General features: G+C 45.5%; 1 protein-coding gene across 2 annotated transcripts in view; it reads left to right on the forward strand.

Moving 5' to 3' along the window:
- The first annotated feature begins 18,441 nt into the window (after nucleotides 1-18,441).
- RNF144A (ring finger protein 144A) overlaps nucleotides 18,442-25,090 on the forward strand; it is a 129,479-nt gene continuing 122,830 nt past the window's right edge. Inside the window, exon 1 of one of the 2 annotated variants that reach the window (XM_003276542.3) lies at nucleotides 18,442-18,650. The gene's annotated coding sequence lies outside the window, so the exon portion shown is untranslated. Of the gene's footprint in view, nucleotides 18,651-23,336; nucleotides 23,704-25,090 lie in introns of those variants that run through there. The other variant, XM_030800611.1, reaches the window with a different exon arrangement.

Genomic DNA, 25,090 nt, shown 5'->3' on the forward strand with positions numbered 1-25,090 from the left:
TGGTGGTTTGCTGCACCCATCAACCCATCATCTACATTAGGTATTTCTCCTAATGCTATCCCTCCCCTAACCCCCCCTACCGCCTGACAGGCCCCGGTGTGTGATGTTCCCCTCCCTGTGTCCATGTGTTCTCATTGTTCAACTCCCACTTATGAGTGAGAACATGCATGGTTTGGTTTTCTATTCTTGTGTTAGTTTGCTGAGAATGATAGTTTCCAGCTTCATCCATATCCCTGCAAAGGACATGAGCTCATCCTTTTTTATGGCTGGATAGTATTCCATGGTGTATATGTGCCACATTGTTTTTATCCAGTCTATCATTCATGGGCATTTGGGTTGGTTCCAAGTCTTTGCTATTTGTGAACAGCACTGCAATAAACATACGTGTGCATGTGTGTTTATACTAGAATGATTTATAATCCTTTGGGTACATACCCAGTAATGGGATTGCTGGGTCAAATGGTATTTGATCCTTGAGGAATCACCACAATGTCTTCCACAATGGTTGAACTAATTTACAATTCTACCAACAATATGAAAGCATTCCTGTTTCTCCACATCCTCTCCAACATCTGTCATTTCCTGACTTTTTAATGATTGCCATTCTAACAGGCGTGAGATGGTATTTCTCATTGTGGTTTTGATTTGATTTGATTTCTCTAATGACCAGTGGTGTTGAGCTTTTTTTCATATGTTTGTTGGCCACATAAATGTCTTCTCCTGAGAAGTGTCTGTTCATATCCTTTGCCCACTTTTGGATGGGTTTGTTTGTTTTTCTCTTGTAAATTTGTTTACGTTCCTTGTAGATTCTGGGTATTAGCCCTTTGTCAGGTGGCTAAATTGCAAAAATTTTCTCCCATTCTGTAGGTTGCCTGTTCACTCTGATGAAAGTTTCTTTTGCTGTGCAGAAGCTCTTTAGTTTAGTTAGATCCCATTTGTCAATTTCGGCTTCTGTTGCCATTGCTTTTGGTATTTTAGTCATGAAGTCTTTGCCCATGCCTATGTCCTGAGTGGTATTGCCTAGGTTTTGTTCTAGGGTTTTTATGATTTTATGTCTTGCCTTTAAGTCTTTAATCCATCTTGAATAAATTTTTGTATAAGGTGTAAGGAAGGGGTCCAATTTCAGTTTTCTGTATATGGCTAGCCAGTTTTCCCAACACAATTTATTAAATAGGAAATCCTTTCCCCATTGCTTATTTTTGTCAGGTTTGTCAAAGATCAGATGGTTGTAGATGTGTAGCATTATTTCTGAGGCCTCTGTTCTGTTCCATTGGTCTATATATCTGTTTTGGTACAGTACCATGCTGTTTTGGTTACTGTAGCCTTGTACTCTAGTTTGAAGTCAGATCGCATGATGCCTCCAGCTTTGTTCTTTTTGCTTAGGATGGTCTTGGCTCTACGGGCTCTTTTTTGGTTCCAAATAAAATTTAAAGTAGTTTTTCCCAATTCTGTGAAGAAAGTTGATGGTAGCTTGATGGGGATAGCAATGAATCCAGGAATTACTTTGGGCAGTATGGCCATTTTCACGATATTGATTCTTTCTATCCATGAGCGTGGAATGTTTTTCCATTTGTTCATGTCCTCTCTTGTTTCCTTGAGCAGTGGTTTGTAGTTCTCCTTGAAGAGGTCTTTCACATCTCTTGTAAGTTGTATTCCTAGGTATTTTATTCTCTTTGTAGCAATTGTGAATGGGAGTGCACTCATAATTTGGCTATTTGTCTACTGGTGTAGAGGAATACTTGTGATTTTTGCACATTGATTTTGTATCCTGAGACTTTGCTGAAGTTGCTTATCAGCTTAAAAAGATGTTGGGCTGAGATGATGGGGTTTTCCAAATATACGATCCTGTTACCTGCCAACAGAGACAATTTGACTTCCTCTCTTCCTATTTCAATACGCTTTATTTCTTTCTCTTGCCTGATTGCCCTGGCCAGAACTTCCAATACTATGTTGAATAGGAGTGGTGAGAAGGGGCATCCTTGTCTTGTGCCAGTTTTCAAAGGGAATGCTTTCAGCTTTTGCCCATTCAGTATGATATTGGCTGTAGATTTGTCATAAATAGCTCTGATTATTTTGAGATACGTTCCATCAATACCTAGTTTACTGAGAGTTTTTTGCACGATGGGGTGTTGAATTTTATCAAAGACCTTTTCTGCATCTATTGAGATAATTATGTGGTTTTTGTCATTGGTTCTATTTATGTGATGGATTACATTTATTGATTTGTGTATGTTGAACCAGCCTTGCATTTCAGGGATGAAGCTGACTTGATCACAGTAGATAAGCTTTTTGATATGCTGCTGGATTCGATTTGCCAGTATTTTATTGAGGATTTTCACATCAATGTTCGTCAGGGATATTGGCCTGAAATTTTCTTGTTTTGTTGTGTCTCTGCTAGGTTTTGGTATCAGGATGATGCTGGCCTCATAAAATGAGTTAGGGAGGAGTCCATCTTTTTCTATTGTTTGGAATCATTTCAGAAGGAATGGTACCAGCTCCTCTTTGTACCTCTAGTAGAATTCGGCTGTGAATCCATCTGGTCCTGGGCTTTTTTTTTGGTTGGTAGGCTATTAATTACTGCCTCAATTTCAGAACTTGTTATTGGTCTATTCTGGGATTTGACTTCTTCCTGGTTTAGTCTTGGGAGGGTGTATGTGTCCAGGAATTTGTCCATTTCTTCTAGACTTTCTAGTTTATTTGCATAGAGGTGTTTATAGTATTCTCTAATGGTAGTTTGTATTTCTGTGGATCAGTGGTGATATCCCCTTTATCATTTTTTATTGTGCCTATTTGATTCTTCTCTCTTTTCTTCTTTGTTAGTCTGGCTAGCAGTCTATCTATTTTGTTGATCTTTTCAAAAAACCAGCTCCTGGATTCATTGATTTTTTTTGAAGGGTTTTTCATGTGTCTATCTCCTTCAGTTCTGCTCTGATCTTGGTTATTTCTTGTCTTCTGCTAGCTTTTGAATTTATTCACTCTTGCTTCTCCAGTTCTTTTAATTGTGATGTTAGGGTGTTGATTTTAGATCCTTCTCACTTTCTCCTGTGGGCATTTAGTGCTATAAATTTCCCTCTAAATACTGCTTTAGCTGTGTCCCAGAGATTCTGGTATGTTGTGTCTCTGTTTTCACTGGTTTCAAAGAACTTATTTATTTCTACCTTCATTTTGTTATTTACCCAGTAGTAATTCAGGAGCAGGTTGTTCAGTTTTCATTTAGTTGTGCGGTTTTGAGTGAGTTTCTTAATCCTGAGTTCTAATTTGATTGCACTGTGGTCTGAGAGACTGTTTGTTATGATTTCTGTTCTTTTGCATGTGGTAAGGAGTGTTTTGCTTCCAATTATGTGGTCAATTTTAGAATTGTGTGATGTGGTGCTGAGAAGAATGTATATTCTGTTGATTTGGGGTGGAGAGTTTTGTAGATGTCTATTAGGTCTGCTCAGTCCAGAGCTGAGTTCAAGTCCTGAATACCCTTGTTAATTTTCTGTCTCATTGATCTGTCTAATATGGACAGCAGGGTCTTAAAGTCTCCCACTATTACTGTGTGAGAGTCTAAGTCTCTTTGTAGGTCTCTAAAAATATGCTTTATGAAACTGGGTGCTCCTGTATTGGGTGCTTATATATTTAGGATAGTTAGCTCTTCTTGTTGCATCGGTCCCTTTACCATTATGTAATGCTCTTCTTTGTCTTTTTTGATCTTTGTTGGTTTAAATCCTGTTTTATCAGAGACTAGGATTGCAACCCCTGCTTTTTTTTTCTCCCATTTGATTGGTAAATATTCCTCCATCCCTTTATTTTGAGCCCATGTGTGTCTTTACACATGAGATGGGTCTCCTGAATACAGCACACTGATGGGTCTTGACTCTTCATGCAATTTGCCAGTCTGTGCTTTTTAGTTGGGGCATTTAGCCCATTTACATTTAAGGTTAATATTGTTATGTGTAAATTTGATCCTGTCATTATGATGCTAGCTGGTTATTTTGCCTGTCAGTTGATGCAGTTTCTTCATAGTGTTGTTGGTCTTTACAATTTGGTATATTTTTGCAGTGGCTGGTACCGGTTTTTCCTTTCAATATTTAGTGCTTCCTTCAGGAACTCTTGTAAGCGAGGCCTGGTAGTGACAGAATCCCTCAACATTTATTTGTCTGTAAAGGATTTTATTTATCCTTTGTTAATGAAGCTTCATTTGGCTGGATATGAAATTCTGTGTTGAAAATTCCTTTTTTTTTTTGGCCCCCACTCTCTTCTGGCTTGCACAGTTTCTGTAGAGAGATCTGCTGTTAGTCTGATGGGCTTCCCTTTGTGGGTAACCTAGCCTTTCTTTCTGACTGCCCTTAACATTTTTTCCTTCATTTCAACCTTGGTAAATTTGACAATTATGTGTCTTGGGGTTGTTCTTCTCAAGGAGTATCTTTGTGGTGTTCTCTGTATTTCCTAATTTGAATGTTGCCCTGTCTTGCTAGGTTGGGGAAGTTCTCCCAGATGATACCCTGAAGTGTTTTGCAACTTGGTTCCATTATCCTCATCTCTTTCAGGTACACCAACTAAACTTAGATTTGGTCTTTTCACATAATCCCATATTTCTTGGAGGCTTTGTTTGTTCCTTTGCATTCGTTTTTCTCTAATCTTGTCTTCACGCTTTATTTCATTAAGTTGATCTTCAATCTTTGATATCATTTCTTCCACTTGATCGATTCGGCTACTGATACTTGTGTATGCTTCATGAAGTTCTTGTGCTGTGTTTTTCAGCTCTATCGGGTCATTTATGTTCTTCTCTAAACTGGTTATTCTAGTTAGCAGTTCCTGTAACCTTTTATCAAGGTTCCTAGCTTCCTTGCATTGGGTTAGGACATGCTCCTTTAGCTTGGAGGAGTTTGTTGTTATCTGCCTTCTGAAGTCTACTTCTGTCAATTTGTCAAACTCATTCTGCATCCAGTTTTGTTTCCTTGCTGGTGGGGAGTTGTGATCCTTTGGAGGAGAAGAGGCATTGTGGTTTTTGGAATTTTCAGCATTTTTGTGCTGGTTTTTTGTCATCTGTGTGGATTTATCTACCTTTCATCTTTGATATTGGTGGCCTTTGGATGGGGTTTTTGCATGGGCATCCTTTCTGTTGATGTTGATGTCACTGATTTCTATTTGTTAGTTTTCCTTCTAACAGTCAGACCCCTCTTCTGCAGGTCTGCTGGAGTTTGCTGGAGGTCCACTCCAGACATTGTTTCCCTGATTATCACCAGCAGAGGCTGCAGATTGCTGCCTGCTCCTTCCTCTGGAAGCTTTGTCCCAGAGGGGCTCCTGCCAGATGCCAGCTGGAACTCTCCTGTATGAGATGTCTGTTGACTCCTGCTGGGAGGTGTCTCCCAGTCAGGAGGCACGGGGGTCAGGGACCCAATTGAGGAGGCAATCTGTCCCTTAGCAGAGCTTGAGTGCTGTGCTGGGAGATCCGCTGCTCTCTTCAGAGCCAGCAGGCAGGAACATTTAAGTCTGCTGAAGCTACACCCACAGCCGCTCCTTCCACCAGGTGCTCTGTCCCAGGGAGATGGGAGTTTTATCTGTAAGCTCCTGACTGGGGCTGGGGCTGCTGGCTTTCTTTTTTTTTTTTTTTTTTTTTTTTTTTGAGATAGAGCCTTGCTGTGTTGCCCAGGCTGGAGTGCAGTGGCCCAATCTTAGCTCACTGCAACCTCTGCCTCCTGGGTTCAAGTGATTCTCCTCCGTCAGCCTCCTGAGTAGCTGGGATTACAGGTGTGCACCACCATGCTTGTCTAATTTTTGTATTTTTAATAGAGATGGGGTTTCACCATGTTGGTCAGGTTGGCCTTGAACATCTGACCTCATGATCCACCCACCTTGGCCTCCCAAAGTGCTGGAATTACAGGTGTGAGCCACCACACCCGGCCAGGCTGCTGCCTTTCTTTCAGAAATGCCCTGCCCAGAGAGGAGGAATCTAGAGAATCAGTCTGGCTACAGCCACTTTGCTGTGCTGTGGTGGGCTCCACCCAGTTCGAACTTCCCAGCAGCTTTGTTTGAACTGTGAGGAGAAAACCACCTACTCAAGCCTCAGTAATGGCAGACGTCCCTCCCCCCACCAAGCTCAAGTGTCCCAGGTTGACTTCAGACTGCTGTGCTGGCAGCAAGAATTTCAAACCAGTGGATCTTAGCTTGCTGGGCTCTGAGGGGGTGGGATCTGCTGAGCAAGAGCACTTGGCTCCCTGGCTTCAACCCCCTTTCCAGGGGAATGAACGGTTCTGTCTCACTGGTATTCCACTCCTGCAGCTAGCTCAGTGTCTGCCTAAATGGCCACCCAATTTTGTGCTTGAAACCTAGGTCCCTGGTGGTGTAGGCACCTGAGGGAATCTCCTGGTCTGTGGGTTGTGAAGACCGTGGGAAAAGCATAGTATCTGGGCTGGATAGCACAGTTCCTTGCAGCACCGTCCCTCATGGCTTCCTTTGACTAGAGGAGGGAGTTCCCTGACCCCTTGTGCTTCCTGGGTGAGGCGATGCCCCACCCTGCTTTGGCTCACCCTCCATGGGCTGCACCCACTGTCCAACTAGTCCCAATGAGATGAACCAGGTACCTCAGTTGGAAATGCAGAAATCACCCGCCTTCCTTGTTGGTCTCGTTGGGAGCTGCAAACCAGAGCTGTTCCTATTTGGCCATCTTGCCAGCCCTCCAGGTCAAGTTTAATCACACAAAACACCCCCGTATATGCTTAGGAGAACTACAGCAAGTCCACCTCAGATGCTACTAAAATGGACTTAAAAGATCAGAAAGATTGTAACAATATTTATTTTTATTATTATTAAAAATACACATTTGTAGGATATTTGAAAACAGAGTAAAACAAAATAAAGAAAATTAAAATTACCCATAACTGTATCACATAGAGGTAACTGGTAATTTAGCTCACATCTGTCCAGTCATATATATTGGTTAATAGAATTGCATTCATACTCAATAATTTTATTTTTCACATTATATCTTCTGAAGCTTTTTAAAGTCAATTAGCATTTTATACTTTAATGAGAATGGCCAGTTCTTAACAATTCACAGTAATAGATGAGAAAACATTCAATGACATGAAAAAGTCAGAGTTAATTTGAGAAAAAAACCACTGGATTTTGTTTTTGAGTTGTTTACATATTTGTTTATGGATGTGAGTGGTATCCTATTAATTTTGGTAATATTCTGTCTACACACACACACACACACACAAACAAAGCTTCTCTGTGAAAGTTCGTTCTTGGGGAATCTGGAAAACTGCCCAAATGTTGTTTATTTTTTTCATTCAGGGCCGCAACTTGTTCCTAAACCCCTCTCAGCAACACGTCTGAATAGACTGACCTTTGTCAGTTCTCTTCCTGGGTTATACTCAGCTTTATCTTTTATGTTTTCTGACATCTATTTGTGTGGATAACCAGAAGACCTGTGTATATGTGTAGTTGGTGCTATCTGCTTTTGTGAAGAATACCTCATTTTTCATTAAATCATAACTCAGATATCACTTTTTCCTGGAAGCCTAGTAGACAGCAGGCATTTGAATGCTGGTTGAGTCAAACTGGCCTGAATTAGTCAGCTCAGGCTGCCATAAAAACATACCATATACCATGTGGCAGAAACAATATACATGTATTTCTCTGGAGGCTGGAAGTCCAAGATGAAGGTGCCAACTGGTTCAGTTCCTGGTCAGGCTTCTCTCCCTGGCTTGCAGATGGCTGCCTTGTCCCTGTGTTCTCACATGGAGGAGACAGAGATCTCTCTCCTCTTAAAAGGCCACCATCCTTTTGCATAAGGACTTCATTTTAACTTAACTACCTGCTAAAGACCCTGTGTCCAGATATAGTCACACTGGGGATCAGAGCTTTGACATGTGAATTTTGGAAGGAGACAATTCAGTCCATAGCATGATCCATCATTTAAATGGTAAGATGCAATATACCTAATAGATTTGACCTGACTTTGTCTGATGCCATTTAATAGATTTGACCTGACTTTGTCTGATGGCAATTAATAAGGCCACTTCTATTGAAATAGGCAGTGCTGTGAGTAGTATGACTTGGTGACACCTGGACGTTTCCAGTCCTTTAAATATTGCCTCCATCAGCTGTGACAGAGCCTGAAATATCTTTGTTGTGATTAAACTTGCAGTTTCTCTACTGATTTTCTGTAAAACTGAGGGAGTTTGGGGAAGTAGCAAACATTAATCTTGTTCTTCGAGTTGTCATTGGGATGTGTCAGCCCCACCTTTCTCTCAGGTATTGGCCAGGAGAGGGAAAAGAAGGGAACGGAGAGCAAACTTAAGCTATTTACTACCTATTTGCCTACCATAACCTGGTGATGCCTTGTAGTTGAAAGATTTAATTCAGGAACAGCTTGGTGCATATCTACTGTGTGGTGAGACCTGTGCCAGACGCTATGGGGAATATCCAAGAAGAAGAGTTCGGCTTTTCACCTGTGAGAAATTTACAAATGTTAGGACAAGAGTTAGACACACGAGAGAGTTAAACAACCGAGTAGGAGAGGCAACACAGTGATAGAAAAGGCACCGGCTGTGGAGACAGCCTGGCTTGAGCTGCAATACTGTGTTTGATTAAGGGTGCGATACTTAGGTTCACAAAGGCCCAGTTTCCTCATCAGCAAAATGAGGGATCAATGCAGATTAGAGTAAGGACTTGAGTTAATTATACAAACAGCTTCTGGTGGCCTCTGGTAACTACTAACAGTTACCAATGAGTTCACATCATGTGAAAGCCATCCTTCATCATCTGATGTAATGCAGGACAAAATAGATAAAAACTCATGTCACAGTTGTGACATAAAAACTCATGACAATTGTCATGAGCAAAAAGAGAGGACATTTGGGTTTTGGGGAAGAACACCTTAGAGAACAGGAGGCTTAAGACGGCTGAGCATTAGTTAACTTACTCATTTAGTATGCACCTATGATGTATCAGCTTTTATAGCAAGGGCTAAAAACACAAAAATGAGCATGAGATTGTTTTGTTGCTAAGGTGCTCAAAGTTTAGTGGAGAAGGCAGTCTTGTAAACGAATAGGTAAAATGTGTTGAAGGATAGTAGAAGTAGCAACAAAGTTTTCACACACACACACACACACAAACATGGCAGACTCTGGTCTCTCATTCTACATCTTAATGGGAATATTGAGATGAGTGCTTCGCCAGAGCTCAGGTCTGAAAAATTCGGTAGAACATAAACTTCTAAAACTACTCATCCATAAAAAAGAACGAATTAATGGCATTTGCAGCAACTCGAATGAGATTGGAGGCTATTATTCTAAGTGAAGTAACTCAGGAATGGAAAACCAAATGTTGTATGTTATCATACTTAAGTGGGAGCTAAGCTATGAGGATGCAAAAGGCATAAGAATGACACAGTGGGCTTTGGGGACTCAGTGGGAAAGGGTGGGATGTGGGTGAGGGATAAAAGACTACAAATTGGGTGCAGCGTATACTGCTTGGGTGATGGATGCACCAAAGTTTCACGAATCACCACTACAGAATTTACTCATGTAGCCAAACACCACCTGTTCCCCAATAACCTATGGAAACAAAAAACAAAACAAAAAAAACGCTCTGCTCCGTTTTGTGAAGGGTCCAATGTCAGCCTTCAAGTGGCCTCAAAAATCAGAGATACAGAAATGTGTGAAGCAACTGGATATAAGACAGCACAGGGTGGTGGGAGCCAGGGCAAGCTAGAAAACATACTCCTCTTAGAGGCGTTCAAGTTTTATAAAACATGACACTCCCCAAGTGAAATACCTCTGAAGATCTGACTTGTCTTATCAGACACCTGTTTTCAAATTCAAGTCTCAGTGCCACCATGACGATCCCTAATTAATTCAATGGTATGTCAGGCATTAGCTGTTCACTGAAAACTGATAACCTTAATCATTGTTCCTTGAAGGAAATATTTTTACTCCCTGTTGTAAAGGCTTTGAGTAGTCATTCATACCCCCTTCTGTGAACATGAGAAAATTATACTTTCTCACCCTCTTTCAGTTAAGCAAAGCTACTAATTCTGGCCAATGATGAGTGCATTTAACCGCTAGTACAAGGCTGTACAACATTTGCTTTTGGGTCCACAGTGATTACAGAGGAGGCCTCATGTTGAGATGGCTGAGTCTAAAAACAGGCAACCTTGATCTTGTATGCTTATTGGGAGGATAGTATTGGAGAGACAAATATGGTCACAGCAAACTGCATATATGGGACAGTTCACCTTTTGAGATTACTTGTTACTATAACACAGATTAGCCTGTCCTAACCAAAATGATCCCGTAACAAATAACATTCAGATTGTCTAAGGCTAATGATGGAGATACAATTTCAATAGGGGTTAAGGCATTTGGACTTCATAGTCCCATTTCACAATATTGACCAAGATCTACATTCTCCTTGGGGGTGGCTCTATAACTGATGGAATCACAATACTCTCAGCTTCGGGGGAATGCGCCATTGCCTCCTACCGTGGACACACAATTCTTCTCTTAACTTAAACTATATGGTCCTTAAGGGTAGAGAGCATATTTTAGCAGCTAACAATTTTTGAGCCCTGCAGTGGGCATGGCAAGTATGGTGTTAAGCGCTTTGCATAATTTTTATTTTAAATGCTCAGAGAAACCATAGAAGAGAAGTGTAATCATCCTTCATTTTATAGCTAAGGAAACTGGAGCTGAGGGAGTCTAACTGACATGACCGCATGCATAGCTAGATCTTGATGAAACCTAGACTGACTTTGGCAGCCAAGCCTGAGCCAAGCTCTGGGACAGGGCTTTGTCTTTCTTTCTTCCAAACTGCCTGGGACTCAGCTTCTGGGTTTCTGGGTTTTATTTGTTGTTGTTATTTGCTTGTTTCAATCTGTGAAGGCTGCTCCCCTCTTGATGATTAGAAACTGTGAGTGCATGTCTTCTTTAGAGGAAGTGGCTTGTGGCCTTGCCCTGCGATCCTCTGATAAGAATAGGTTCTCAGAAATACAACCCAATAGACCAAACTTTCACACAAAGATATGAAATGAGAGAAGAAGGAAGGAGAAGACAGACTGATAGAGATCTTCATACACATGCAAGATGGGGAAAGGAGAAAGAGGAATTTGCATTCTTTCATTGGAATATTACATTCTTTCATGTCTAATGCCAAACATACAAATATAATAATGTAATAAGAGAGTAACAAAAGTGGTGTGAGCACAGCTCAGCAGAAAGATTGGCTAACCCAGGGGAGTGACAGAAATGTTACTAGAGGTGTCAGTGGTGCACTGAAGTTTAAAATAGTAGGAGAAATTTTCCAGGCTGTCAAGGTGTGGGGATTTGATGAGAGTGGTTGCGTTTGTTGTTGTTGTTGATGGTGGTGATGTGTGTGTGTGTGTGTGTGTGTGTGTAGAAAGAGAGAGAGAGGAGTTTTTAAGTACTGTATGTATTTTAAGGAGATCGAATAATCTAAGGCGAGGAGCATTTAAAATAATAGCAGAATAAAAGTTAAATACTTAGAAACATACAGCAATGAAACAAAATGACCTCTAAAGGACCTTCTAAGTATGTTTCCATCCAGAAAGGGTCTCTATAGCCCCTATTCTTATTTTTATTCCCACCATCCCCCAGAACTTTCCATTCTTGGTGGCATCCAAGGCTCTGTCCATTCCTGCTCAAGCCCACCTGCCACCTTTATCCATAACAGATAAACCTGCTGGTCCTACCAAGCCAGACAATCTATTGTCAGGAAAATGTTTTATGATTCTCTTCTTCTGCAATCTTGCTGGAGCTCACTTTCCCCATCTTACTGTCTCAGGTCAGGTTCCCTGGGAAACAGACTCTGAGATGGAGGTTGGCTGTTAAGAGATGCTTGGGAAGGGTTCCCGTAGAAGAATGAGGACACAGGGGAGCTGGGATGCATTTGCTGGGGAACTCTGGGGCTAGGGAGCCCTTCAGTGTTGTCCCAAGGTATGCCAAGCGATTCTCAGAAATACAACTCAATAGACCAAACTTTCACACAAAGATATGAAATGAGACATGTGGTATGTCCCAGCCAAGCTGTTTTGGAAGGAGTTTTGCAGGAGGCAGCTACCTTTGGCCAAGGTTGATTCCTGGGATGCGAGCCTCCCACATCCAACAGTCCCAGCTCATGGGATAATGACTGCTTTGGTTCTGTAGGGAATCTTCATGAAGCATTCAAGCATCCACCTTGTGATATATCACCTGAGCCCTGTTCAGTAGGTGGAATAGCAAGTCCTGTTTCTCCCCGTGGCTCTTTATTTTAAACCTCACGTGTTACCATGGGGCAGCATCCACTAGGAATGAGCTGTGGGCACCTGAGTTGTTGTCCAGGACACAGACCTGGATTCTGTCCTGTGTTCCCCTTCCACCTATCTGCTACCTGAATTTCTTCCAGGTTCCCATCTTTTTCTAGCTCTTGGCTATCTGCCTCAACTGTGCTCTCATGTCTAAGACTGAATGACTTACTCTAACTACCTAGTACTGTACCTGGGCTCTCTTTCAAGACTCAAGTGCCTGTGAATTACTGCTACACAAAACCAGTTTACAGTGAATGTGTTAGCTTTAGTTGTTAGTTTAGGCAAGACCATGCTGGAGTAACAAATAAACCCTAAAATTTCAATAGCTTAACACATGCAGGTTCATATTCTCCTGAGGACCATCCTACCAGTGGGCAACCCACAGATCCAGCTGGCTCCATTTGGTGGTCCTACCACCTTAATATGTGGCTCTGTTATCACTGGGATGGTGATGGGTAAGTTCAGTGTCATGAAGGTCTTTTTCATTGCCTTGGCTCAAAAGTGAGGCTTATATCTACAGTCTATGGAACAAAATGAGTCACATGCCCTGGCCTGACTGTGAGGGGGCCAGAAAATCTGGGAAAATGCATGGCTATTTAGTGAGCATTAAATGTTTGCCCACAATGAAGTCTGTCTGCTGTTAAATATAATCACTCTTCGAGACTTGAGAAAGCCTTTAAAAATTTTGTCAAGCCCCAAGGGCTATATTCAATTGATTACTATAGAAAAGCAGTGTAATACAAAGTTAAAAGACCTCTGAATCAGCCTTCTGTAATATTACCATGTGTGCCACGAGCAAGCAGGGATCCTGGATCTGGCATGGCCTCAGTAAACCTCAGTGTTTCCATAAGTGGAGCGAAAAGATCAGACAAAACTTTCTCTCGGGTCCTTTTCAGTTCTAAGTAGAATCTATGGAGCTTGCATTTGAGCCATGCATAGAAGATCTGGTTAATAAAGAACCATGGAAGATTAATTTCTTTCATTCAACAAATTTTTATTAAGTGCCTAGAACTTATGTTGCCATTGCTGGATATGATGGCAAACAAGAGAGACACGTCTCTACTTTCTGGGAGAATGCTAGGAAAAATATCTTTATTTTTTAATTCACATGTTAATATTTTCATTTATTGTCATTTATCTTGCCACCTTTGTATAACACTTTTATTTTTATTGTAACGCTTGTTCTCTAAGTTGTAGTAATGAGTAGACACCTTCCACATGCTTGTATTAGTTTGCTAGGCCTGGTGAAACAAAGTACCACCTTCTGGGTGGCTTAAACCACAGAAATGTATTGTCTCACAGTTCTGGAGGTGTATTAGGGTTCTTCAGAGACACAGAATCAATAGGATACAGATAGATAGATAGATAGACTAGATAGATGATTGATAGATGGATGGATGGATAGGTAGATAGATGATAGATAGATAGATAGATAGATAGATAGATAGATAGATCGATCGATCTAGATTTATTATGGGAATTGGCTCACATAATTATGGAGGCCAAGAAGTCCCACAATCTGCTGTCTGCAAGCTAGAGACCCTGAAAAGCTGGTGGTGGAATTCAGTCAGAGGCCAAAGGGCTGAGAACCTAGGGGTGGAGTGGGGAGGGGGAAGCAAGCTCTCATGTAAGTGCTGGAAGCCTGAGGCCTGAGAACCAGGAGCTGTGAAGTCAGGGGGCAGGAGAAGATGGATGTCCCAGCTGGAAGAGAGGGAGCATATGTGCCCTTCCTCCTCTGTGTTCGCGCTCTCTGGAGATTGGGTGACGCACGTGGGTGAGGGCAGATCTTCTTTACTCTAAGGATTCAAATGCTGATCTTGTCCAGAAACACTCTGAGAGATGCACACAGACATACTGTCTTACCAGCTATCTGGGCATCCCTTAACCCAGTCAAGTTGACACTTAACATCAACCATCACAGGGGGCTAGAAGTCTAAGTCAAGGCTTTGGCAAGATTGGTTCCTTTTGAGGGCTGGGAGGAAGAATCTGGTCCAGGCTCCTCCACCAGCTGCTGGTGCTTTGCTGGTCATCTTTGGCGTTTCTTGGCTTGTAGAAGCATCACCCAAATCTTTGACTTCAGTTCACATGGTGTTCTCCTTGTGTGTGTCTGTGTCCAAATTTCCCCTTTACAGAAGGACACCAGTCATATTGGTTTAAAGCCCACTCCAGTATGATCTCCTCTTAACTAATCATATCTGCAATGACCCTATTTCCAAAGAAGGTCACAGTCTGGGGTACTGGGGCTTAGAACTTCAGTATACGAATTTTAAGGAGACACAAGGTGTCCGTAACAGTGCTGTGTTAAGTGACTGGAAGGATGAATTTCCTTCTTCACTTGCACTTTCTTTCTTGAAGTTTTTTTTGAAGCTGCTTGAAGACATTTCTGCATCATGTCTTATGTGGATGCTACACCCACTGCAGAGATTACTTGAGATGTCAAGGTTGGAAAAGAAAGAGAGGATGCTTTTGAAGGGAGGAGGGTAAGAGTACAGACAAGGGAAGCTGTATTAGTCTGTTCTCACACTGCCAATAAAGACATGCCTGAGACTAGGTAATTTATAAAGAAAAAGAGGTTTAATGGACTCACAGTTCCACATGACTGGGGAGACCTCACAATCATGGCGGAAGGCAAAGAGGAGCAAAGTCACAGCAGGCAATAGCATTTGCAGGGGAACTCCCCTTTATAAAACCATCAGATCTCATAAAACTTATTCACTGTCACGAGAACGGCACAGGAAAGACCCACCCCCATGATTCAGTTACCTCTCACCTGATCCCTCCCATGACATACGAGAATTATGGGAACTACAATTCAGGATAAGATTCAGGTGGAGAGACAGCCAAACTGTATCAGAAGCTTTGCCAAGAAGACCCGGAGAGTTGCAGGAACTCTCCTCTTTTCCTTGGCATTACCCTGGGAAGGCCGTGTGGCTCACCTGGGGACCGTGCCTCTGGCAGGAAAGCCTTGTGCAGTTTGCTCCTGAGAGAAGGCATGGCTTCCGGAATGAGACGATCAGTAGCACAGATGGGCTGAAGATGAGAGGCTACATTCCACATTCCCAGAACCATAATATCCCCCAGATTCCTGTGTGTCCTTAAGGAGAGAGAGTCAGAATGAGAACTGACATTTAATTTCCTGCTACTCTAGAGAAACAAGAAATGGAATTTGTTAATTTTTAAAATAAAAAAAAGTGAATTTTCTATATTTATGGAATGTGTGATTATAAATTCACATAAACTTCCTTGTCTAATCTTTTTTCTTTTCTTTTCTTTTTTTTTTTTTTTGAGACTGAGTTTCACTCTTGTTGCCAGGCTGGAGTGCAATGGCGCGATCTTGGCTTACCGCAACCTCTGCCTCCCGGGTTCAAGTGATTCTCCTGCCTTAGCCTCTCGAGTAGCTGAGATTACAGTCATGTGCCACCATGCCTGGCTAATTTTGTATTTTTAATAGAGACAGGGGTTTCTCCATGTTGGTCAGGCTGGTCTGGAACTCCCAACCTCAGGTGATCTGCCTGCCTTGGCCTCCCAAAGAACTGGGATTACAGGCATGAGCCACCACGCCCAGCCCCTTGTCTAATTTTTAAAAAAAAATTCAAGTGTGGGTCTTGAGCTTCCCTTGATTTTCTATCTAGAAGAGAAGTGTCAGAACAGCTGTCTGCTTTCCCAGCTTCTGGGCCATTTGCTGCAGCACTGAGTCGTCAGCCTGCTTCCCATGAACAGAGAAATTTTGCCCATCTAGGTAATCAGGAAGAGCTTGTTCAATGAGTGAAGGGTGAGTCATACCGCATTGGCACAAACACTTGGCAACAATGAGTGTCCTTTACAATGGGCTCTACGGGACAGCCCTCTGGGGGAGATGGGCCAGCCAGATCTGAGTAGGGGGCTGGATTGAAAACTGACAGTGACAGGTGGAAGTGAACTTGAGACCCAATAAACTTGTTGTTGGAGAGAACTAGGGCAGCTGCTCAGAGGCATATCTCAGAGGAGAGGATTTCACTCAGTATTTATTGAGCACTTATTATGTTCAAGGCCTTAAGAGGGAATATGTAGAAAAATGCTGTTCTCTAGAATCTTAAGATCTAAGCATCGGAGAGTGAATGCCACAAACATTAAGTGTGGCAGATGCCATGATCAACACAGACGAAGACTAAGTATTACACCAGCTCAGAGATCAGAGATCTGGGGATGGGGAACGCCATGATAGGCCGGGAAGTCTTCACAGAGAAATCTGCATCTGAGTGCCTTTTGAGGCCTGCTGCAAACAAAACTTTCAGTGCCAGTGTCCCCTCTCACTATCTTCCCAACAATGATTGCATTCACAAAGACAGAGCAGGGGAATGAAGTCACATGTGTTACCACATGAGCAATTACAAGTCTCAGTTGTGTCAGGGCAGTTTTGCACCTTAACTCTCTTCCTGCAGCCCCAGATGCAACTGTGCAGTCCCCCAGCTTGACTGTTATACCTCTGTGTGTCATGAAAACGCCTGCATCTTAATACAGACCACTTTATTGTGGCGAACACAGTACAATGTCTGTGCATTTGCAGTCACCCACCTGTGCCTTCCCTGAATCCTTCATTCATAAGTAGTACTCAACCAGGAACTTCTCTGGTATCCCAACTTGCACATGGGAGGTGTGAATATATTTTTCATAAAGCTCAGGCCTTTATGCAGAACTATTTTCATCTTCTAGTGAGAGGCTGGAGTAACAAAGTGCTGTTGTTAAGATTCTTCCCATTGTGCATTTTTCTTGAATAATGACATTTCTAAAAAGAATCTGAAACTGAGACATTAGAAGGCAAGTGCTCGTTCATATCTTTGAAGAGGTCAAATATTTACCAGAATAACTTCTCAATCCAGAGGGGGCAGATTTATTTTATTTTATTTTACTATAAAGATGTATGTGTAGCAGAAGACAAATTTGCAGAGCTTTGAGTTAAGAATCATCTGATTTAATTCTTTGGAGAAATGAGACAAATTGTAGCTAAGGACTATGGAGTTGTTTTAGTTTGCCAGTTATATTTAATTTGACTATCTATTTATTTATTTATTTATTGAGAGACAAAGTCTCACTCTGTTGCTTAGGCTGGAGTGCAGTAATGCAAACACAGCTCACTTCAGCCTTGACCTCCTGGGCTCAAGCAATCCTCCTGCCTTGGCCTCCCAAAGTGCTGAGCTTACAGTTGTAAGCCATGACACTCAGCCTATTTGACTTGTTTAATCCCTCCCAAGAACTCATACATACTATTGCCACCTCATTTTCCACATAACAAAATGGAAGCACGAAGACGTGAATAACTTGCTTAATGGCTAGTAGGTGGTAGAGCTTGAATTTAGACCGCGCAGTGTGGAGGGTATGCTATTAAGGAAAAACGATGTTCTAGTGGGGTTTCCATTTAATATTGCAGAAAAAAGAATCCATATATTTAAGGTGTTATTTCATGCACACTCGTAGGTTTTGTTCATATATGCACATCTGACAGATAATTTAACATTTGTGTATCTTGAAGCTTCTATGGGGAGTGGCAGAAGATACAGGAATTCTATGAATACCTTCACAGATCTTAGATTCCAACAAGCTAGATACCTTAAGAAAAAGAAAGAAATTGCTATGCTTGGATCCCAGATGTCCATTCCACCTTTTGGGACCACCCGGGGGGCTCTCTCTTCTCCATCCTTCAAGACAAGGATAGTGGGGTGAACAGACAGACTTTCCTTGCGAGGGTTGGCTTAGGAAGGCTCTGGGCTCCTCTCACAGCCGCCCCAGCGAGGGTCTGGGAGGCAGGTGCTGGCTCCTGTGGGGTCTGCGGCAGAGCAAGACTGGAGCCCAGGGCGCAGCGGCACAGCTCAACGCCGGTTCGCGCCCTGGTTTAGAGCGTTGGGCTGGGTCACCCCTTCTTTCCTAGTTTGCTGATAATGTGTTCCCTCGGTGTAGGAATCAGGGGAGTGTCTTCTGGAGGCCACTAAAGCAGGAGTAGCATTTTCATGTTAGCGTGCACGGGCGGTCTCCGCAGCCCCTCCTCCTGCGGGAGCCTGTCCTGGGGCCTGCGGGGCGGCTCCGGGCCTCGGGTCGGCGCAGGCGGGCCGCAGGGGGCGCTGTGCGGCTCGGGGCGGGGGCGGGGCCGAGCCTCCCGCGTGCCCGGCCTCTGTGCGCGCTCGCGCCCCGCCCGCGTCGCCGCCTCTCCCCGCGAGGGCTCTCGGCAGGCGGGAGGCGGCAGGGCCGGCGTTGCAGTGCGGGCCCTGAGGGCTGCGCTGGAGGGAGGCGCGGGCGGCAAAACGGCGGGCACCCGGCACCCCGCAGCCAGTACCGGGCGGAGCCGTCGGAGCCGCGCACCGCGGACGAGCAGGCCCAGGTAGGGTGACGCGCGTCCCCTTTGTGTTGGCATCGCCCGGGCCGGCCGCGGAGCGGGAAGGGCGGGACGCGGCGCTGCGCGGCCGGCCTTGGGGCTCGGGGCTTGCGGCCGCCCCTGCCCCGCTGGGTCCTGCCCGGGCGCCCGGTGGCAGCGGGCGGGGGGCAGCGTCCCGGGCGGGGTCTCGCGGGCTCCTTGCAGAGGACGCCCGCCTTGCCCTGCCCGTGTCCCTGACCTCGTCCCTGCTCTGCTCCTGCCCTGCCCTACCTGTCGCAGTGGGCGCTTAGGGACCTGGCGTCCCCCTGCCTGCCCTGCGCGGTCGCGGGTCTGCGCTGCGGCGCGGGATCAGGGCGCCCCGGGGCAGGGTCCCGCGGGCAAGCTGGCGGCGGGGGCTTTCAAGGTTCGCGGCCCCGCCCGCAGACCCTGGGGCTGGAGCCTCGGCCCCGAGAGGAGGTCTGGGAAAGGACTACGCGCCCGGGGCTTCGCCTCCGGCGGGGAACGTCGGAACTGGCCAAGACGATGCCCCGCACATCCCCTGCGCGCGGGGTCCGCGGCTGCTACTGCCCCCGGTCCCCACCGCGAGCCCTTTCCCGGGGAATGAGCCGCCGCCCGAGCCCTGGAGTTCCCTGCGGGTCTTACCCACCCCAGCCACCCGCCGCCGCCCCCAAGCCCCCTGCACTGTGTTTGGCTCCCAGCTGTTTGGTCGCTTCTGCCATCCTGGAGGCTTCCTGGTCCTGGGGTGAAGGGGTGACTTCTTTACCCTAATGGTCTTCGTAGGCAGGTCTCAGAATGTCCACTCCAAAGTTCGTGGTCTTTTTTTCTAGCGAATAATGATTTTTAAAATCTATTGAACAAATATCCAGTGCTGCCTCCTGCAGGGTCAAGGCTGGGGTAACAGAGGAGTGAGGCAAGGCCCCAGGGAACTATCCCCAGTGGATCCCTGCTGCCCTGCGGTGAGAAGGGGTCTGGCTCCTGCACTAAGAGACTGGGAAGAAAGCACTTCCCGCAGTGGGGCCTGGGAGATGGAAGGAGGACATGCCCCAGTGAGTGGGGCTGGGGTTGAGAGTTGAGCCTGGCGGATAAGATGCATTTGTAAATGAAACGCCCGGCAGAAAGTAAGTTGGTGTAGACGCCTGTGGAGCTGTGGGAGTCCCCAGGAGGGAAGGGAGGGAGTCAGGGTGGCTTTGCAAGGGAGGGGGTGTCTGTGTCAAAGCTTGCAGGTGGGGCAGGTCGGAGGTGGCAGGAAGGGCCTCTGTCCAGAGAGAGCTGCTCCAGCACAGGAAGGGGGAGGGACAAGGTATGTGACACGGTGAACTTTCCCAGGGGATTCACCCAGTGGCTCCAAAGGAGACAACAGCCTTTTTTATTGTATTCTCTTCTCCAGTACTGAGATTAGGGAACCTCGTTTTTTTTTGCACGCTTCTAGTGCCTTTTACATTTTTGTTTTTATTTTTAAAGCGTGCAAAGGAAATGTGACTAGAGGGTCAGAAGAGGATAAGTCGTGAAATCTTTGAATTCTAGGCCAAGACTTTGGGTTTGACTCTGTGTCAGTGGGAGCCGTTGATGGTTTTGGAGGAGGAGAGTGATCTGAGCCCTGCTTTAGAGGGATTTCTGCGGTGTTGAGTGGAAGGGAAGGCATGGTGCACTGTGCCTACCGTGGCTTCAGAGTCAGACCCCCACTGGCTGTGGGCTTCCACCTGCATCAGGCATCAGAGGTTGTGGATGGATTGAGGACTTCATGAGAAAATGGGTGCAAATAACCCAATTTTAATGGGATGGAAATTTTCCAGACCCAGTGCAATTTGATTTTTGCAGTTTGTGTTTTTAAAGAGGCCCCAATTCTAATGTCAGCAACTCTGGAAGAGGAACTAATGAAGGGTAAACTCAAATGCACGATGCAGGCACCCCCAGGTCATCTGTGCCGTGAGGATTTGGGAAACTCAAAGAGCATTGTAAAATGCATATATTTTATAAATAGATTCCAGTGCCCTCAGCTTGCTAGTTGGTAATCCCTGTATCCAGACTGTTACTAGAGTAAGTCACGTCTCCTGGGGATTCAGTGTGGTTTGGGACTTTGAAGGGACCTCACACTGTTTGGCTGAAGCTGCTGAGGTTCAGGGGCAGAAGTGCCGCTCAGGCAGCGGCAGGGTCGGGAGATACAAGCCACGTTGCCTGCCTCTGAGAACATTCTTTCCCCTGTGGTCCACCATGTGGCCCCACTGCCTACTTTTGTTCACATTTCTCCCTCCTGGAAGCCTTTCCCTCTGGGAGTAGAGATGGGAAGGAGGCCTGCCCTTGGAGACTGACAATCACAGAACCAGGTGGCCAGCACCCATCTGCCCTACGAACCCTTGTCGTAACCATGGGAACCTTATAGCTTGGAAAGGAGGGGTCAGGTAGCCCAGGCCACACGAAAAGCTGTGGCTGGTCCAGCCCTGGCATCAGCTTTTCTGGTTCTGTCTGCTGTCCCTTTTTCCCCATACCTCACTTGCAATAGAAGAAGACGAAACTGTGCTCGCTGCCCTGCGTGTTGGGTGGTCTGGGACCATGCAGGATGATATTGAGCCCTCAGACTCTCCCAGAGCACTCGGCCAAGCATGGAACCCCTGGCTTCACAGGATGTGGGATCTCAGAGGCAGCCCAGAGGCGGGGAATGGAATGGAATGCTTCTAAGGAAGAGGGACTCTCCGTATTTTCTCTGGGGAATTTTCTAACTTTGAGATCCAAGAATGAAGTTGGAGGTGCCTTTCTTTTCTTTAAGAAGTAATCATTTCCAAGACCAGCCTCCTTTGTCCATTGTTTCTGCATTACTGAAACACATGAATACCCTTTCTTAATTAGATGAAGAAATTAAATTGAAGCCACTGCTCACATACCTGCTGGGTCATGGGGCTGAAGGATAGAGCTTATTACAATTTCCTGACCCAGCTATCTGGCCCTGGGCCAGCGTCTTAACCTCCCTGATGGCTCTAGTTTTTTGAGGATAAAACTGAGGTGTTGACGTAAATATTTTCCAGGATCCAGAAATAAAAATACACTGTTGGATCATATTATTTTTTCCAGGAGAATAAATATTACAGGACGACTCACCAAGTACAGCCATTCTTAAGGGTTTGTTTGTTTGTTTCCCAAGAGAAAATATTTTAATTTTCAGAAGAGTGCCTTTTTTCCAAAGTGAAATGGTGAGAAATGAAGCTTTGAGGAGGGTGGCTCGTTGCTGATAGGAGCCTTCACCTTGCTCCACTCCACAAATAACCCAAGACCTGAATTTAAAGGTGCTTACTTCCTGGGTGTTCCATAGAACTGGAAGGCAGGCTTTCTCTAAGGAGCAGGTTTATAAGCTGGATGCAGTGTTCCAGACAAAAGCAAGCTCCTTGATGGCATGAAGTGTGTCAGCCAGTATTTTATCATCTCAGGTGTGTTTGGCACTAGAGGTGGAGGAGGCGATGGTTAATATTCATTATGCATTTGCCTGATCTTCAGGGCTTTGCTTGGATCATGGATGCAGTTCTCACACAGCCCCGCAGCACAGGCATATGTGGCTGTCCCTAGCTGACAGAGGAGCAGAGTGAAGCAGAGAGCAGGGATGTTATCCAACGTCACAGTCGCACACACGTCGTCAATTTTGAAGCCTGGCTTTGAACCCAGAGGCCTGCAGATAAGGATAGATCCCATGACCTTGAGGAGGCTGTAGTCTAGGGAGCGGGAAGCTCAAACATTAACAGATTGTTTGAACAGCGGGGTCAGGGCAGCATGGGAGGTCAGGGCAGAGTGCAGTGGGACCCACAGGAGGGTGCCTGGATCAGCCCCGGGTGGCAGGGAGGCAGCCTGCTGGGGCGATGCTGTTGGTCTGGGATGGGAGGGACGGGTCAGAGTTAGCTAGGCGAATTAAGAGGGTCAAGGTCACATTTTGGGCCTGGGAACAGCAAGAAACTGCCCGGGGTGGACAGGGAACTTAGGACCAGCACACAGGGCCGAGCTCCCCAGCTGCCTTATCATTGGCCTTTGTGGGGTGGCTGGTGGTCTCTGAACTGTTTGGACCCAGATTTCCGTGTGTAACACAGCCAATTTCATTACTGGCATCTCCAGCAAGGTCCCATCAGTGCATTTTCCTTTTCGCTGTTTTGTTTTGGAGCCTCTTTCCCTATCTGTGTTCCCTCCATTTCCTTTCCTCCTCCTCCAGTTCTACCTGGTGAGAGAGTGAGTTCAGGGGAAGATCAGGGGGACCACCTGTAGCGACCGTTGGTTTTTTATTTTTATTTTTATTTTATTATTATTATACTTTAAGTTCTAGGGTACATGTGCACAACGTGCAGGTTTGTTACATATGTATACATGTGCCATGTTGGTGTGCTGCATCCATTAACTCGTCATTTACATTAGGTGTATCTCCTAATGCCATCCCTCCCCTCTCCTCCCACCCCACAACAGTCCCTGGTGTGTGATGTTCCCTTTCCTGTGTCCATGTGTTCTCATTGTTCAATTCCCACCTATGAGTGAGAACATGCGGTGTTTGGTTTTTTGTCCTTGCGATAGTTTGCTGAGAATGATGATTTCCAGTTTCATCCATGTCCCTACAAAGGACATGAACTCATCATTTTTTATGGCTGCATAGTATTCCATGCTGCTATGAAGACACATGCACACGTATGTTTATTGTGGCACTATTCACAGTAGCAAAGACTTGGAACCAACCCAAATGTCCAACAACGATAGACTGGATTAAGAAAATGTGGCGACCATTGTTTTTACAGTCAGTCACCTTGCTCCCATGTCTTCCCAGTGACCCATAGTTGCCTGGGGCCAGTTACTGGGAACCTCCGAACTAGACATTAGCCCCACGCATGTGCTGGATATGGCGGTGCAGGCTCTGGGGGCTTCTGCCTATGGGAGCCTGTGGGAGCAAAAGGGAAGGGTTCCTAGTCCTGAAAGTGGATGTTGTCAGAATCTCTTTATTGATTAAACGGGCTTTTGTGTCTGTCCTAGGACTGTGCACATCTCTTACAACATTGTGTTCCTGGGAATACTTTTTAGGTTTCCCAAGAACTTCTTTCAGGTAATCCTTTGGAGCAGGGCATGTTTATTGTTGATGCGTGGTGTGTTAAGGTCCTCTGGACGGCAGGGGAGTGCAAAATGCATCTAGCTCGACTGCCTCCTGCGAGCCATGCAGAGGGGACCCGCCGGTTTTTCTTGTTTTACTTTTTTTTTTTTTTTTGAGACGGAGTCTCGCTCTGTCGCCCAGGCTGGAGTGCAGTGGCGCGATCTTGGTTCACTGCAAGCTCCGCCTCCCGGGTTCACGCCATTCTCCTGCCTCAGCCTCCCGAGTAGCTGGGACTACAGGTGCCCGCTGCCACGCCCTGATAATTTTTTGTATTTTTAGTAGAGACGGGGTTTCACTGTGTTAGCCAGGATGGTGTCGATCTCCTGATCTCATGATCTGCCCGCCTCGGCCTCCCAAAGTGCTGGGATTACAGGCGTGAGCCGCCGCACCTGGCCGACCTGCTTTTTCATAGTGTGTCTCAGACTCCAGGGTGTGCCGCCTGGCTGGTGATCTGGTGGGTTGCAGGAGTCCCCTCTGTGCACCCTCCATCACTGACTGGTCTGCAGCCTCCTCTGCAAGTTTCCAGCATTCTAGAGTGAACTCTCCGGTGTCTGCACCACCTGCTCGACCCCTGCTACAGCCTCTTCAGTGAGGTCTGCCCACATCCTCTGAACAAAAGGGGGCCTGCCAGGGAGGCAGCAGCGCTTCCTCATGTCCCCATTTGGGTGGTAGGAAGTGTTCCCTCCACAGAAATACTCAGATGTCTGCATGAGGGGACTTTCTCCTCAAGTTCAAACATTCACTGAAATGGAAATGCACTGAAGCTGGAATCAATGCACGCCTTTTTTTTTTTTTTATAACTTTCTTGGGCAGCTTGTGTGTTAAGCCTGTCGGTGTCTGTTAACACTTCTCTATTCAGAGACCTCCAGCAACGCTCGTTGCCCAAGTTACCTGTGAGCCCACGGTTGAGTGTTCAAGCCTCTTCCTGCCTTGGCTCCAGCCTGTCTTTCCAGGGCTGATCTCAGCAGCTGCTGACGTGTGCCCTGGGACGCTCTCCCACCATCCATGTGCCAGCTTCCTAATGATTCCTGAAGGTTTATCACAAATGCTGCCTTTCCTTCCAGCTGTAAAATTGCCCATGTGGGTGACTGTGGAGATGCTCTCCTCTGACACTGGCATTGCACAGATGAGAAGATGGAGCCACACGGAGCAGAACTGCGACGGAGTTAAAGCCCCAGGGTCCAGGCCAGGTCCTGCAGGCCCAGGTGCCTGTGTTCTCTCTCCTCTTCCCAGGCACAAATGTTTTCCCCACCAGGTGCTTCCATAGGAATTTTTTTTTTTTTCAGAACCTGTAGTTGCATTTAAAACTCTCTAATCTAATTTTAGTGATTTATGTAACCAT

Source organism: Nomascus leucogenys, chromosome 19, assembly GCF_006542625.1.
Source record: "Nomascus leucogenys isolate Asia chromosome 19, Asia_NLE_v1, whole genome shotgun sequence".
Classification (NCBI taxonomy): domain Eukaryota; kingdom Metazoa; phylum Chordata; class Mammalia; order Primates; family Hylobatidae; genus Nomascus; species Nomascus leucogenys.